The following is a 14,915-nucleotide window of genomic DNA, read 5'->3' as shown; positions in this document are numbered from 1 at the left end:
ACAACTAGTATGCTTCTACCTGTTACTGTGCTTTAATTTGAACCTGTGACCTGATATGTGGTTGATACTTGCAACAATCTTAGTTAAACTTAAAGCTTTCATTTGTCATTCTAATGTTCAACTCTAAGATCTTTATATAAATAAGCACTGTATAGTCACATAGTTATTGAATATATAAACCCAATCCAGTGCTCTGGAATTTGCAGTTATTTAATGATTATGTATAAAGCATTTAAGAGATTCATAAATGATATTATTATTTATTCTGTTAAACTCACTGTAATGTACTGTTCTAATCTACATCTAAAGAGTTTAGTTTTAGGTGATATCTTTTTTTCTCATTGTTTAGAACAGTTTATGGTATCTTGTTACAATAATCCAAGTTGATACTTTATAAGACCATTTAAAGTTAATCATGAGCTTCCCAAGATCAGTCCTCTAAGCTGATATCCTACCATACTTAAAATAAGGTCCTCAAACCCTGTTTACTCCTCCAGAATTGTATATGATCTACACCCCACTACTTCTGACTTTTCTAGTTTCTGATCTTTGCCAGGTTAACCCTTCTCCATTCATCAGAGCTTCAGTCTTGCCTCTTCATCATGATTATCCTTTATTCTGTGTTGACCCCCAACTCTCTCCTGGTGATACAGACATCTCTCTTTTTTCTTCTTTTATGTATTCTTTTTAAATTAATTTTTATTGGACATTCTCTGTGTTTACATTTCAAATGTTATCCGCTTTCCTCCCACTCCCATCCCCCCTCAACAAGATGCTCCCTGTCCCAAGAACTCTCTCCACCTCAGCACATTGGCATTCCCCTACATTGGTAAAATGAGGCTTCACTGGACCAAAGGCCTCTCCTCCCATTGATACCAGAGAATGCTATCCTCTGCTAAGTATGCAACGGGAGCCATGGGTCTCTTCATGTGTGCTCATTGGTGGTATCTTACAATTGGCTTTTGTCACACTTATCAGGAGATAACCACTCATAATTATAGGGAGTGAGGATCAATCAATCCATTTGTATGACCCCGACTACCCATGAAACTTTACTTTTAATAAGCCTGAATTCCTGCCAAAACAAATATGTTGAAATGTATTTGAGTACTATCTACATGGGTTAATCTAATGTACATATAAATGCACCCTACTATACGACTAGAATTGTAAATTAAACAATGATCTTCTAGTATGAAGTATGGTAGAGAAGCAATGAGGCTTCAGCAAGGCAGAAAGTGAAACCTGGAGTTCCTGAAATTCCAATGAGTCTCATGCATCACAGTCCTCTTAACACTTGAACAATACACTTTTGGTGGAGCCTGGAAATAAATATGTTGACCTCAGTTTAAAGTTTTTTTTTTTTAATTGAACAACTTTTTTTTTAAATTTTAAAAAACAATTATAAATGTACAGGTTTTAAGCATTTTTGCATAAAAGTATATGAATACATTTTTTGTCAGCACTTAATTTTTTAAAAGGTTTTATAGTATGCATTAAAATCTTACTAGTTACAATGAGCATAAAGTACATGTAAAACAAGATGTAACCTGGAAATAGTAAAAGTTTTCTTGGTGTGTAAAGATTAAGCATAATGGTTTTTCATTTTCTTTCTTTTTTGTTTTTGACCTTTGTTTTTCTTGAACTTCATATAGTCTGTGAGTTGTTTCTGGGGTGTTCTGAGCTTTCTGGGGTTAGCATTCAATTATCAGTGACTGCATATTATGACTGTTCTTTTTTGACTGGGTTATCTCACTCAGGATGATATTCTCTAGATGCATGCATTTTCTAAAGAATTTCATAACGTCATTTATTCTGATAGCTGAGTAGTACTCCATTGTGTAAATATACCACAATTTTTGTATCCATTCATCTACTGAAGGACATCTGGGTTCTTTCCAGCTTCTGGCTGTTATAAATAGGGCTACAACGAACATTGTGGTGCATGTGTCTTTGACGTATGTTGTAGCTTCTCTGGAAATAACTGGACCAGAAGTGGAATAACTGGGTCTTCAGGTAGTAATATGTCCAATTTTCTGAGGAATCGCCAGACTGATTTCCAGAGTGGTTGTATCAGTTGAAGTCTACCTAAAGGACACAAAAGAAAGAAGCAGGCTCTCTCTTAGCTTGCCAAGGTAATTCTTTCATAGGCATTTAAGCCCATATCTTCAGGATTCCAGCATACACTGAGAATCACCTGAGGAATTCAACTTTGTAGACGGAACAAATAGTATAATTTTGGACTTTCTGATAGTACACAGCCATTGTTGAACTATCTGGACTCCAGCCTTTAAAACACACACACAGGTACACACACATACACACACACACACACACACACACACACACACACCACACACACGCATATATATTTATATAAGCATGATATCTCTGATAGATATGATAGTATATATGTTGATAAATCCTCATATATATGAAGATATATCATGTATTGAGGTACATATTTATATTATATTGTATTCATTTCCATTCCTCTAGAGAACTCTGACTAATACAGGGTATATTAAGTTAAAGATGCTGGCTGGTTTCTTGGAGATCTCCAAAAATATTTTTACTTTGTGAAGAATGACATCTTAAAATTTTCATGGATTATAGCAGTCACTCTAGGTATATTATAGGAAGCTTTAGCAGTAGTAATTCTTCCAATCCATGGTCACAGAGAAATTCTAATTTGTTTGTGTCACCATGAGTTTCTTTCATTGAACACTAGGTATCATTCCAGACACCTTTTATCTCCAAGGTTAAATTTGCTCCTGGCATTGTAATTTTGTAGCTGTTGAAAACAGGTTTGTTCCCTTGACTTCCTCAGTTGTGTCACCACCATGCCTTAGAAATGCTCAGGATTGTGCTTCTTCCATATTATGCAGTGTTACTAAGAAGTTTATTGGTTACAAAGGCAGTTTGGTAGTGTTTTCTTGGGACAAGAGATCATGTCATTACCAGCAAAGATAGTTTCACTTACTTCTTGTCAGTTTGGATTCTTTTTATTTATGTATCTTTTAGTTTGTGCATCCTCTCTTGGTCAAAAGACCAATAGCAGATTTACTAAAATGCTGAAAGTGAGTGTCATCGTCTTAGTTTAGATTTCAGTGTAACAGTTGTCAGTTTCTCTTCTCATTTTGTTCCTACTGTTCTTCTCATCTGGATTTTACGGTGATGAAATTCCTGCTCTTTATTATTTTACTAAGAGGAAAAATGGTTTTCAAATATATAATTATACATAAGAAGGAACTTTATAGTTTGGTGAGCATTATTTCTTTTACTAGAAACATCTCAAAATTCTAAAATTGTGCTTTTTTATATAGCAGATGCTTACTGTTTGCTGAATAAGCCCATTTTAAAGTCCAAATGACATTGCTCAAGATTTTGGTACATCCTCCATGTGTATTAAAGTATTAGAAATGGGGTTTTCTATTTGTTTTTATCCATCAGTCTATGCAAACAACAAACTGCACAATATTACATTAAGTCCACAAATGTTGGGTTCATTAATAAACCTGTTCAGAAAACATATTTATTTCCATGACACTATTTATATAGTCATAGATTTCCCAATTTATAAAATGCCTACAAACCAGCAACGGATAAATATTCCACTATAGCTTAAATTTCACGAGGCCAAGTTTTGCTCCTAAACACCTGAGGTAAGATTTCTTTCTTTAATTTTTCTTAGTGTTACAGATGTTTTTTTAACTGGCCAAGATGCAGTTCCCAGCTCCCACATGATTGTTCACAGCTCTCTGTAACTCTAGGGAATCTGACACCCTCTTCCGTCCTTCATGAGCCAGAATATGTACATGGGAGTTAAAACAGTCATACACTTAAGAGTTAAACACCATTATTAAAATTTATATTTACAAATGAAATATACTGTACATCAAGTAGCTAATATACTCACCATTGTTACATTTCATTAAATATAAATAAAAGTGACAATGAGATACAATCATTAAATGAAGATGCTACCTATCAGTAGAACAGAAATTCAAAGCATCCACTCAAAATGATTGGAGGAATGCTCATCTGTGCCAGTGGGAATGTAATCCAGTACAGCTACTATACCAGAGAGTTTTGCAATTTGTAAAAAGACTAAACATATATGTAACACACCTTGGTCCTTTTTTTTCCGCCTGAAATGTGTTGAAACATATCTACATAAAAATCTCTGAATACTTATATCAACTTTAAAACAAATAAACAAACTTTATAAGCCACTAAGACATTCTTTAGCAGGTGAGTGGATAAATAAACTAGTGTATCCAAAGAAATATTTTTTCAGCTATAATATGAAATGGGTTATTAAGCTGGGGACAAAGCAAAGGCATTCTTAAATGTATGCTACTAAGTAAAAGCAATCAATTTGAGAAGGCTATGAACTATATATTTCCAACTACAAAGACCATTGTGGAAAAATTAAAAACACTATTATTTGGGACCAAAGGTTAAAAGTAGAGAACTGAATGGAAGCCACAGGAACTTTTTGGCTACAGAAACTATTTTGTATTACATTGTAATAGTAGCTAAGTATAATTGCACATTAGTTACAGTCTATGATAGTTAAACACTAGTTTTTGGTTTTTGTTTGTTTGTTTCTTTGTTTTTATTTTAAGAACCACAATACCAGCATTTTGCAGTGAACCAAGAGACATAAAGCCTCTGTGTTAGAGAAATTTAGAGAACACAGTCATTAATTCTGTTTGGGGAGAGTCCCATGAAAGGTGTAAACATGATGTTTATTTTCTTGGAAGAAGAGTCAAAACTATGGTTTGCAGAGATTGCAAAAGCAAAGCTTGGCAGTTGTTTTACTTGCACTATAGTTGCCAGACAGTTGCTTGAGTAGGTGATACAGCAGCAGTAGTGGAGATTTAAGATGGACTCATGCAGTGGTTTGGGCATCATTCTGCAGATAAAGGAGGAGGTTAGGAAGTAAGGAGTATTGCTTATGGATGTTTGTTCAGTCACCTATTTTCCATCATAGAACAAGAGAGAGAAGATACCCTTTTCTGGCCTCGGTGTATGCACAGTGGCAAGTGCATGCATGCACGTGCATGCACACACACACACACACACACACACACACACACACACACACACATACACAATTTACTGTCAGTAGCATAAAGTCTAAACTCTCTGGGGATGTGGAAGTCAATCTTGTGAAGGAAAAAATCAAGGAAAAGAGAGGGAAGTACGCAAGCTCCTGCAACTCCTTGAGGATTCCCTGATCTGATGTGCACAGCATAGGATCTAAGATGGCTGCCTACATATCCCTGAGACCACAAAAAGCAACTGAGGCCAGGGCAGTGGGTGCTTTCCCCATCTTCACAGATGTCCTCAGAGTGTGGCTAGATACAATTAGCCAATGATGTAAGAGCCTGCGATTGGCTTAAACACTGTATATAAACTTATAGGCTGGGCAATAATCTCACATCTACACCTGATGCTGGTCTCCAGAGTCAGGTTACATGATGTGATTTAATTCAAATGTGATAAGGTCTCTTGCTGAATCTCAAACTGAAGGCCAGCAAACCGTCTTGATCTTATCTCATCAGTATGCTTTTGAGAATAATAGAGCTTTTCTCTCAACAATGGCATAAAGGAAAGATGAAGATAAGAATGCTGAGGTTGGTGCTCAGGTTAGTACAAAAATAGTAGAAGTTCAAGGACAGGATGCGTGGGGGTGGTGGGTCGTGAGAAGAAGCCTGATAAGGCCAAGCTAAAGGCGTGAAGCCTTGGAGATGCTGAAGGGATGGTTTGAGCTCCTGGCAGCAGGCCCCTGCCATGTAACCATAGCCCCCATGGATTTGTGGTCATCAGTCATGGGAGCAACACCTCAAACCCTTCCACAGGTAGATAAGGCATCCCTAGCATCTCAGACCAAGACAATAGAAAAAAAAAGATGTGATCACAGTCAAGTAGGCTCAAAACATATATCTCCTGATGAGGTAGCAGAAGCCTGGAAGGCATTGCCAAAGCTTTCCTTCCCAGAACCTCCGTGCAGAAGGTCTTTAATCTCAGGCTCATCCTGAGAAGTGCGGTTTGGTCGAGTCTCCTCTGCACTCCCAGCCACAACCCCACCAAGCTTGCTGCTGCAGTCAAGCCAAGGATTCTTACCACTGGGTCTGACCTGAGTTCTCCCTTTCCCTGCCCTTGGCTAGACAAAGTCCTAACTCCATTCTCTGCCCTTCTGAGTCTCCTAACAGCAGCTGATTGTCCAAGAGCCTAAGAACCCCACGTCACTGGCCACAGGGAGTCCTGAACTATCTTTAGCTTTCCTGTGCCTCAGACTTTGGTTTCCCACTCCGGAGCAGTGCCTCAGTGCTTCTCCACAGCCCCAAATCCCTGGGGCATTGGTGTGGAATAAGCACAGTCAAACTCCCTGGGCAGCCTTGTCTGAGCGGATGAGGACCAACACAAACCTACAAGAATGGTCTAGTGGCACACACCTGAAATCTCGGGACTTTGGATGTAAAGGTGGAGGGAGAATTAGGAGTTCAAGGCAAGGCTGAGATATAAATATGAGATCGTGTCTCAGAAACAACAGACACCAGCAAAAACAAATGTCAGGAGAAATGTAATCTAGTTATAGCAATACATTTATCTTATAAATATTGACAATTGCTTTTACCACATTCATTGAAAACTTTTCAACAGGAGAGTCTCAGTAAATTCTCAGAAATTCAGACCACCTGAAGTGGATGAGAAATGAATATGTCACAAAGTTACCTTCTTGGTGGGGTCATAAGGAGATAAATGAAAGAAATATTTTTAATTTTTATAAAATTTTTACTGAAAAAGTTCAGAGAATGTACTTTTATCATGTCTTCTCTCCAATTTCTTCCAGGCTCTCTGCACTTCCCTATCTGTACAAATGTATGTTTTTAGTTTTGTAACTTTAAAACAAATAAAATCCAAATAAAAGAACTAAAAATTACACACACACACACACACACACACACAGGCAAAAACACAGCAATGAAAATAAATAAACAAGAACAATAGGACAATTAATGCTCAAACACAGTAAAATAAAACACAAAATCTACACAAATGCTAGTAGTTATTTTTGTGTTGGCCAACTACCACTGGTACCAAGAACCTGCCCTTCAGTACTGTTAATATACTTAATAAGACTCCATTGGAGAAAACTGATCTTTCCTTTGCCAGCAAGTATCCATTTGAGATGGGTCTTGCTCGGACAGGAAGTTCCCCCTCTCAGAGCTGGGACATTTTCTGGCTTGAACCTGCAGTAGTCTTATGCATGTTACCATAGTCTGTGTGAGCTCATATATTTGTGAGTTCTGTTGTGTCTGGAAAACACTATTTTCTTAGAGTCACCCTTCATCTTGTACCTTCCACCTCTGGGTTTTAGAATTTTCCAACCCGTCTTTGTCATAGCTCCCTGACCTTAAAATGAGGAATTTGACTAAGGGATTCCATTCTGGACTGACTGTTCCAAAGTTTCTTCCCCTATGCATATTTTCAGTTGTAGGTCTTAGTGTGAGTTCCTATCTATTGCAAGAAGAAGCTTCTCTGGTAACAGACGAACAAGTCACTGATCCATGGGTGTAGCAGAATGTCATTAAGATTCATTTTTACTTGGAATAGTACAATTGTTTACCCCAGGCCTATGACATATTTAGCCTCTGGTTCATGGTCACCTTAGCGTTTTAGATATGGGTTCAGTCTCACTGAGTGAGCCTTAAATCCAATAAAAATGTGGTTGTTCACTTGTTCCCATAACACGTGTGCCACTATGACAGCAGTGTATCTTGTGGACAGGCTACTGCTGTACTGTCAGGAGAGTTGCAGCTGGAAGCTATTATCATACAGGATACCTTTCTCCTGCTATAGCATGCAGAGTACTGTCCTGTACCACGAACACCAGTCAGTAGCCATCAGTGATGTTTCTAGTTAGGTACCAACTGTTTGATTATATATGTAAGTGTTGTGCTCAGCATTAGGGCCTTAGCATTAGCTCATAGAGAGAACTAATAGCCCTGACAATAGCCTGTAATTTGGGGACTTTACCTGGGGATTTAGCCAATGACTCAACAGAGTATAATACATTCCCGGCACTGCAGGTTTTACTTGGTGTCATAAGATGTCTAGTTGGGTCACTGTCTTTGTGATTATTTAGTCTTTGCTATGTCTTTAGCTCAATTTAGACTCATGTCATGCATGTTTATATCTTCTACAGTAGTAGCTTCCAGTGACTTTTCAAGTGCCCTTTAGTGTTAGCCGTTTTCCATATTCCTTCTCTTGCACAAGCCCCCATTAAATTCTCTTAAGAAAAACGAATCTTGAAATATAATAACTAGGGACCAAGTTATTTTATTACATATATTAATTTGCAATAAACCTAGCTTCCTGATAGCCAAAGAAGTGGGTGAAAATCTGCCTGTAGTTGGTTAACAGCTTTTGAATGTTACTCAAATCACTCTTTGACCTACTTACAACTTGGCCTGGTGTCAAATGATTTTTAGGCATTTTAGCTGTTCTAGAAGAAAATATAAAATATTTGTATGTATACAATTAGCATGTCAGATATAAAAATGAGTACAATGTCAACAAAAATACCACTACTTTTTAAATATTTAAAACTATCTTATTATTTTCTATGTGTATAAGCATTTTCCTGTATATAGGTATGTGTACCGCGTCCATCCCTGCTGCTCTTAGATGTCAGTAACAGGTGTGACTTTCCCTGAAACTGGAGTTACAGATGGCTGTGAGTCATGATTTGGGTGTTGGCAATCATACCAGTTTCTCTACAGGGCATGTACTTGTAATTCCTGGGCCATCTCCCGGCCTTCCTCACCACCTTCTTAACAACCTGTCACTATTATGGCCGTAGTTTCTTAACCACAGTGATAAATGTGTTGATCATTTTGTCTTGGCAGCTGTAGTAACTAACGCTTTGCTAACTTGACTGGATTTATAATTATGATGTAAATGTACTTCAGGATTTATTGGAGGGTTCCTGAAAGATCTTTCTTTCTTTCTTTCTTTCTTTCTTTCTTTCTTTCTTTCTTTCTTCCTTCCTTCCTTCCTTTGTTCTTTCCTTTCTCTTTCTTTCTTTTTTTCTTTCTTCACTTTACAGTAGTATCTGTTCCACTCTCTTCCCACTACTTCCTTATCATAGTTCCTTCTCCCCATCCCCATTTCCTCTGAGAGGATAGAGGCCTTTCCTGAATATCACCCTTACCCTGGTACGACAAATCTCTCCAGTAACTAGGTACATCCTCTTCCACTGAGACCAGACAAGGCAGCCCAGGTATGAGGTGGGGTAGGAACCGGGGGGGGGGGATCCACAAAGAGGCAAAATTCAGGGACGGCCCCCTCTCCACTTGTTGGGGGATCCACATGAAGACCAAGTTACACATCTGCTACATATGTGCATGAGAAGAGGGTCTGTGTCCAGCTCATGCTATCTTTGATGGTGGTTTCATCTCTGGGAGCCCCCAAGGGTCCAGTTAATTGACCCTGTTGGGCTTCCTGTGGCATCTCTGTCCTCTTTAGGTCCCTCAATCCTTTCCTCAGCACTTCCACAGACTCCCGGAGCTCCAGCTAATGTTTGGCTGTGGATCTCCTTGTTTCTTGAAGGTTTAACTGGGGATGTAGGCTCCACTTGAATGTAGTTGACACTATACCAGTGCACTAGGTCTGGAGCTGAGTGAAAAGGCAAGGGGAAGCTGAGTCCCAGCATCCACTTCTCTATGAGTCCTGATGGCTGTTACACAGTGTGACCAGTCATGATATGCTCCTACTGCCAGGACTTCCTCTCTATAATTTGCCCTCCAACCAAAGAAGCCTTTCTTTCTTACATGGTTCTCTCAGGTGTTTGGTCACAACTGTGAGAAACGTAATGTCACTGATATTCCGTTAACAGGGCAGGAGAGGATGATGCATGTGTTCCTGACTGTGTCTGTCTGTGAAATGAGGTTTGCTGCTTCTGGGTTGCTACATCACATCCCGAATTTACAGACGTAGACAAGGGAAACAAAATGATCTGTTGAAGTCTAAACACAATGTAGATTACAAGAGAGAATGACAGGGAAGAGAAGGAAATGATACATATTCAGGACCAATAGAATTACCCATGTCACATTCTTCCAAGTGGTCCTTCCTCACTGTTAGGTTAAACAGGAAAGATTATTTCAAATAACTAGAAAGAAAGCATTTTGCGTGCCTGAGTATTGGTTAATTTTTCTTGTGTGCTAGCAATTATGAAACTGTCATGGAATTCCTTAAACATTTCACAAAACTGAAAGCTGAGCTATGTCTTGGCAACGCAATCAGAGCTGTATCTCAGGGCAAGAGCAAAATAACGCCTCCCCTGAAAAATCAGATCATCTTGCATCAAAGGCCTTGGAAGATTTCAAAACAAAGTGACAGTTTTTTCAGCAATGAATATATCATTTTGCAAATGTGTATGATTATTTCTCATAAATTTGTGAAGCTGGGTTTTAAGCTTAAAATAAAGAAAAACAATGATTTCCTCTACAAAAGAGCTGTTGACGGTTGTGAATTAGATACATAGGAAGGATGTAAATGCTCGGATTTCCTCTCTGGCTAGAAGGAGAGGATTGGGGTCTTCTGTGAGTGCCCCCTGCCTTAAGTTCTCAGTGAAGTGGCAGCTAGGCCACAGCTAGAACTCTATAATCATGTTCTGAGGAAGGTGCTTACCAGCTAAGACAACAAATTTAACATGTTAAATGTGAATCTACCTGAAGCATGGAAGGTAACTTTGTACAAAATGAATTTTCATAGAACACAGTGGGAAACAAAAATTTTGGTCCAGGAAGAATGTGTTTCCTCCCCATCCTAGGATTCTGTAGGAGGCTTGGAATGTTTTCTTCTTCAGGAACTCTATTCCTTTTCTGAATTTCACATTTCTAACATTTAAGAAAATTTACTGTGTGTCCTTGTTTACCTAAAGGTGCCTTTTTGTAGCAGAAATTTTTTTTTGTGGCCTTTCCTCTTCATTTCAAATTTATAAAGAATTTCTCTCTCTCTCTCTCTCTCTCTCTCTCTCTCTCTCTCTCTCTCTCTCTCTCTCTCCCTCTCTCTCTCTCTCTCTGTCTCTGTCTCTCACTCTTTCATACACACACACACACACACACACACACACACACACACACGCACACACACATACTCAGTGTAGGTTTTTGGTACGATCCTCTGTAAATGAGATCTGAGTCTGACGTCTCTACTGCATCCAAAAGTTGAAAACAATAATGGTAATTACCCGTAAAAGGTATATGAAACTCTCAGGCATGAAGTCCCGAGTATGATTTAATAACTTCCTTTATTTGGCTCAGAACCAGAAGAAAAGATTGGAAGGTTCCTAGAAGGCAGTTTCTGTGGTTCTTCATCACATCTTCATACCTTGGGAGCAGAGGTGCTGACAGCCTTTGCTCACGTCTTTTCAAGGATAATGGTAGGGCTGTCCACCACGTCTCTGTCAGGGCAGACTAGCTAGCTTCTCCTTTATTCTCTGCAAAAGCCTCATTTATTCACTGCTCAACTTTGCAAAAGTTAACTCCCAGTAAAAGTTTTGAAGTTTTTTGCTGCCACACATCTCAGTACCTGCCAGATGTCACTGGGCTTCCCTCTTGCTTGGAGACGATCGGAGCTTAGAGATCTGTGGTATTTCGGTATTTTGGCCACACTTACCTGTATAATGCAATCAGTGGTCCTGCACAGTCTGAGGCACTGGCGTGCTCTTCAGGAACCTATTAAGACAAGTGAAATATAGGCAGCATATGAGCTTAGACCTTTCAAAAGCATGGCAGATATAAATGTCATTCAGACATAAAGATGGCTTTTACTTTAATAGCTGACCACAGAGGCCTAGGCTGGGGAAGTAAGGACAGTCATATAAAATGGCTGACAGGATCTGGAAAAGTCACTCTGTGGTTAAGAGAGTGTATCATTTTTGGTAGAACTTAAATTCACTTCCCAGCAGCACCCATATTAGCTTCCTCACAACCACCTGTAAGTTTAGCTCCAAGGCATCTGATGCACTTTTCTGCCTTCTGTGGGCACCTGCATCCACATGTAGTGCAGGAAAGCTGGCTTTGCCCCTTGCCTGGGCAGTGCTGTGGGGAGAGGAGAGGAGAGAATAGAGGAAACTGGACCTGGTGGCATGGGCCTGGGAAAGATGGCCCCGATGTGAGGGTGCCAGAGATGGGCCTGCTCCTCTAGTCCACAGCTCACCCAGGCTGTAGGGAAGAGCAGGCAGGGTAGGAAAGCTGGCCCTGATGTTATAGGTGAGGGGAGCTGGTGGACTGACCAACTCAGCTACCATACAGGCCCAGATCCAGGGCTTTGAGACAACCCAGCCCAACATCTACCCCATCAGTAAACTGCACATATTGGATTTGGATGTCTGAAGAAGCAACTTAAGGCATGGAAGGTTGGTTACTCTGGCTATTGGTTAAAGTATAGCCCTGTCACGGCAGGAAAGGCCTGGCAGCAGGCGGCTTCTCACCAATAACATTGAATTGGGGGCAGAGGAAGAGGAACACTCAGCTGGCTTTCTCCTTACCCTCTTTTTAATTCAGTCTTAGATTCCGAAGGGTTCTACCACTCACATCCGGTGCAGATTTCCTCCTGTTAGTTAATATTTTCTGGACAAGCCTCAACTACTCCAAGGGACTTCACAGAATTTAAAATGTGAAATAAGTTTAAAATGTAAATTAATCACAACACACTGAAGGATTTTTCCTTTAAACCAAGTTACTCCACCCCTAACACCTTTCATATATATATGTCTATCTATACATAGATATGTCTATCTATACATAGATATAAGATAGGTATAGATATATATGCGAATGCACATGTTCATGTGGGTGTAGGTGCCCTGTCATTATGCACACATAATCTTGCTGAATCTGTTTTTGTTAATTTTGTGTCTATTGTCTTCAAGGACAACCTTTCTATGCTCTGCAATGAACCACTGATAAGGAGACTTATTTCTGAAAGATGACTAATTCTGCTTCTCTCAATTCAATAATCAATAACCAGTAATCAATAATTAACTACTTTGTCTAGGGGTGAGATCCTATTAAATATTTTCCTCTTTGACATTAACATATCTGTTGATGTCATTGTTCCTATCTTGTTTATCACATATTTTTGGAAAAAAACTGTTTCTCAGCAAATTTCCTAGTATTATGGTTTTTGTAGCCTTTCCTCCTTCTTTTCAGTTAATGTTGCCTGAATCATAGCTGCAGAAGCTGTGATGTAGGTGTGCCTAGTGCGGCTCAGCTCTCTACAATCAACTGGTCCATTGCACCCAGTTTTGATTTTCTATGATGGTTTCTATTTGCTGTAGGTCAAGCTTATTGACACTTATCTGTGAGATTGAGGGTAAGATTTAGGATGTAGTAAGAATTATGCTGGTCTAGCAGACAGAGAAGCAGTTCTGTGACTCTCAAGGGATCACATTTATACTTACCTAAAATTATATAACTATATTGATTTTTATGAAATAGATGTATATGCCTCTTTCTATATACATATATAATTAGGAACAGAATATATAATAAGTGTAATATAAAATATATGTAATATATATTACACAGAAATGTATACTAGGAATATAATAATATAATTAGCAACTTAAACCACATGAGTAGATACAAGAAGCACAGAATAGCACAAACCCCAGTAGAAGGCATGAGAAAGAAAGTTTCATGATAGTTCAAATGTCTCCCAAAACAACATGAAGCATTGATGGAGTCCTTCAGCAGCCTATTAGCAGCTGGGGGTATTTAGGAGAACACATGACTTGGATGATGTAAGCGGGGCTAAAGGCAAGAGACATTTTTTTTTGCCTAACTCTCATGGTTCTAGAAAGTACAGTGTAAGGTCCCAAAAGAGAGAAGCAATTAAACAGGTCCTGCTCAGCTGCCACACCCGTGGGCCGATATAATGAGTAACATAAAAATATGCATAATAACATCAGTGACAACTGTCTAATTGGACTTAAGTCTCACTCGAGAGGAGGAAGATCATACCTGGTATATGAGGTCTAGCCAGCTTCCTGGGGCTAGTGAAGTCATTGACCTTAGAGAAGAATCTACTACTGCCATGATCCTAGACAAGCACAGTTGCTTTCTTTTTAAAGAAAGCTCTCACTGTAAAGTCAGGTTGCCTTCAGACCGTTTCGTACAGCCCAGATCAATCTCAAACAGGGGATGCTCCTACCTCAGACACCCTAGTGCTGAGGTTGCGGGTGGGTACCATCATACCCTACTCTGGGAAGGATTTCCTAGTTTAAAGCATTTATCGTGGCGTATAGAGTACACTGGCCTCCTCCAGCCTTAAGCCTCCTGAGTGTCAGGATCACAGGTGTGCGTCCAGAAACCCAGTTCACTTTAAGATTTTAATGGCAGACAAAACTAATTTCTTTGAATGCCTGAAACCAATGAATCTCCTTCTCTTGGGCCAAGGACTGATGGTGTCCATCAGCACAATCATTCTATGGTCAGTCTTGGACAGAGCCATAAGGCTGGTTAGAGATGGGACCTTGATCCCTCAATTATTAGCTGAGTACACACATGTCTGTACCTGCTGCCTTCTGCAGTCATTAAAAGACACATGCACACACACATGCACAGACACAGGTGGACTTTGATAATGCAGATACTTCATTCTTTAGGTTTTTTTCTTTTCAAGCATTGTATTTTGTCTGTTGCTTAACTATTATCTATGACCTCAGGTAGTGACAAATATAAAATAGTTTATTGAAGGTGTTTCTTATGGTGTGTTTTTACAAATGGCACTAGAGGAGAAATCCTTCCATGTTGGATGAGTTCTGAGTCTGAGAATAGCCTGTAAGGTGTGTCTTCCAGGAGACCAGCAGATTGGTCAAACAGCAA

The 14,915-nt window shown here is 39.3% G+C and overlaps 1 protein-coding gene across 5 annotated transcripts in view; it reads left to right on the top strand.

Moving 5' to 3' along the window:
- Positions 1 to 14,915, top strand: part of NOL4 (nucleolar protein 4) — a gene marked incomplete at both ends in the record, with an annotated part of 321,302 nt that overhangs the window by 30,620 nt on the left and 275,767 nt on the right. The gene's annotated exons all lie outside the window — the stretch shown is intronic.

Source organism: Micromys minutus (genome assembly GCF_963924665.1).
Source record: "Micromys minutus genome assembly, chromosome: 8".
NCBI lineage: Eukaryota > Metazoa > Chordata > Mammalia > Rodentia > Muridae > Micromys > Micromys minutus.
This window is presented reverse-complemented; position numbering and strand designations above follow the sequence as displayed.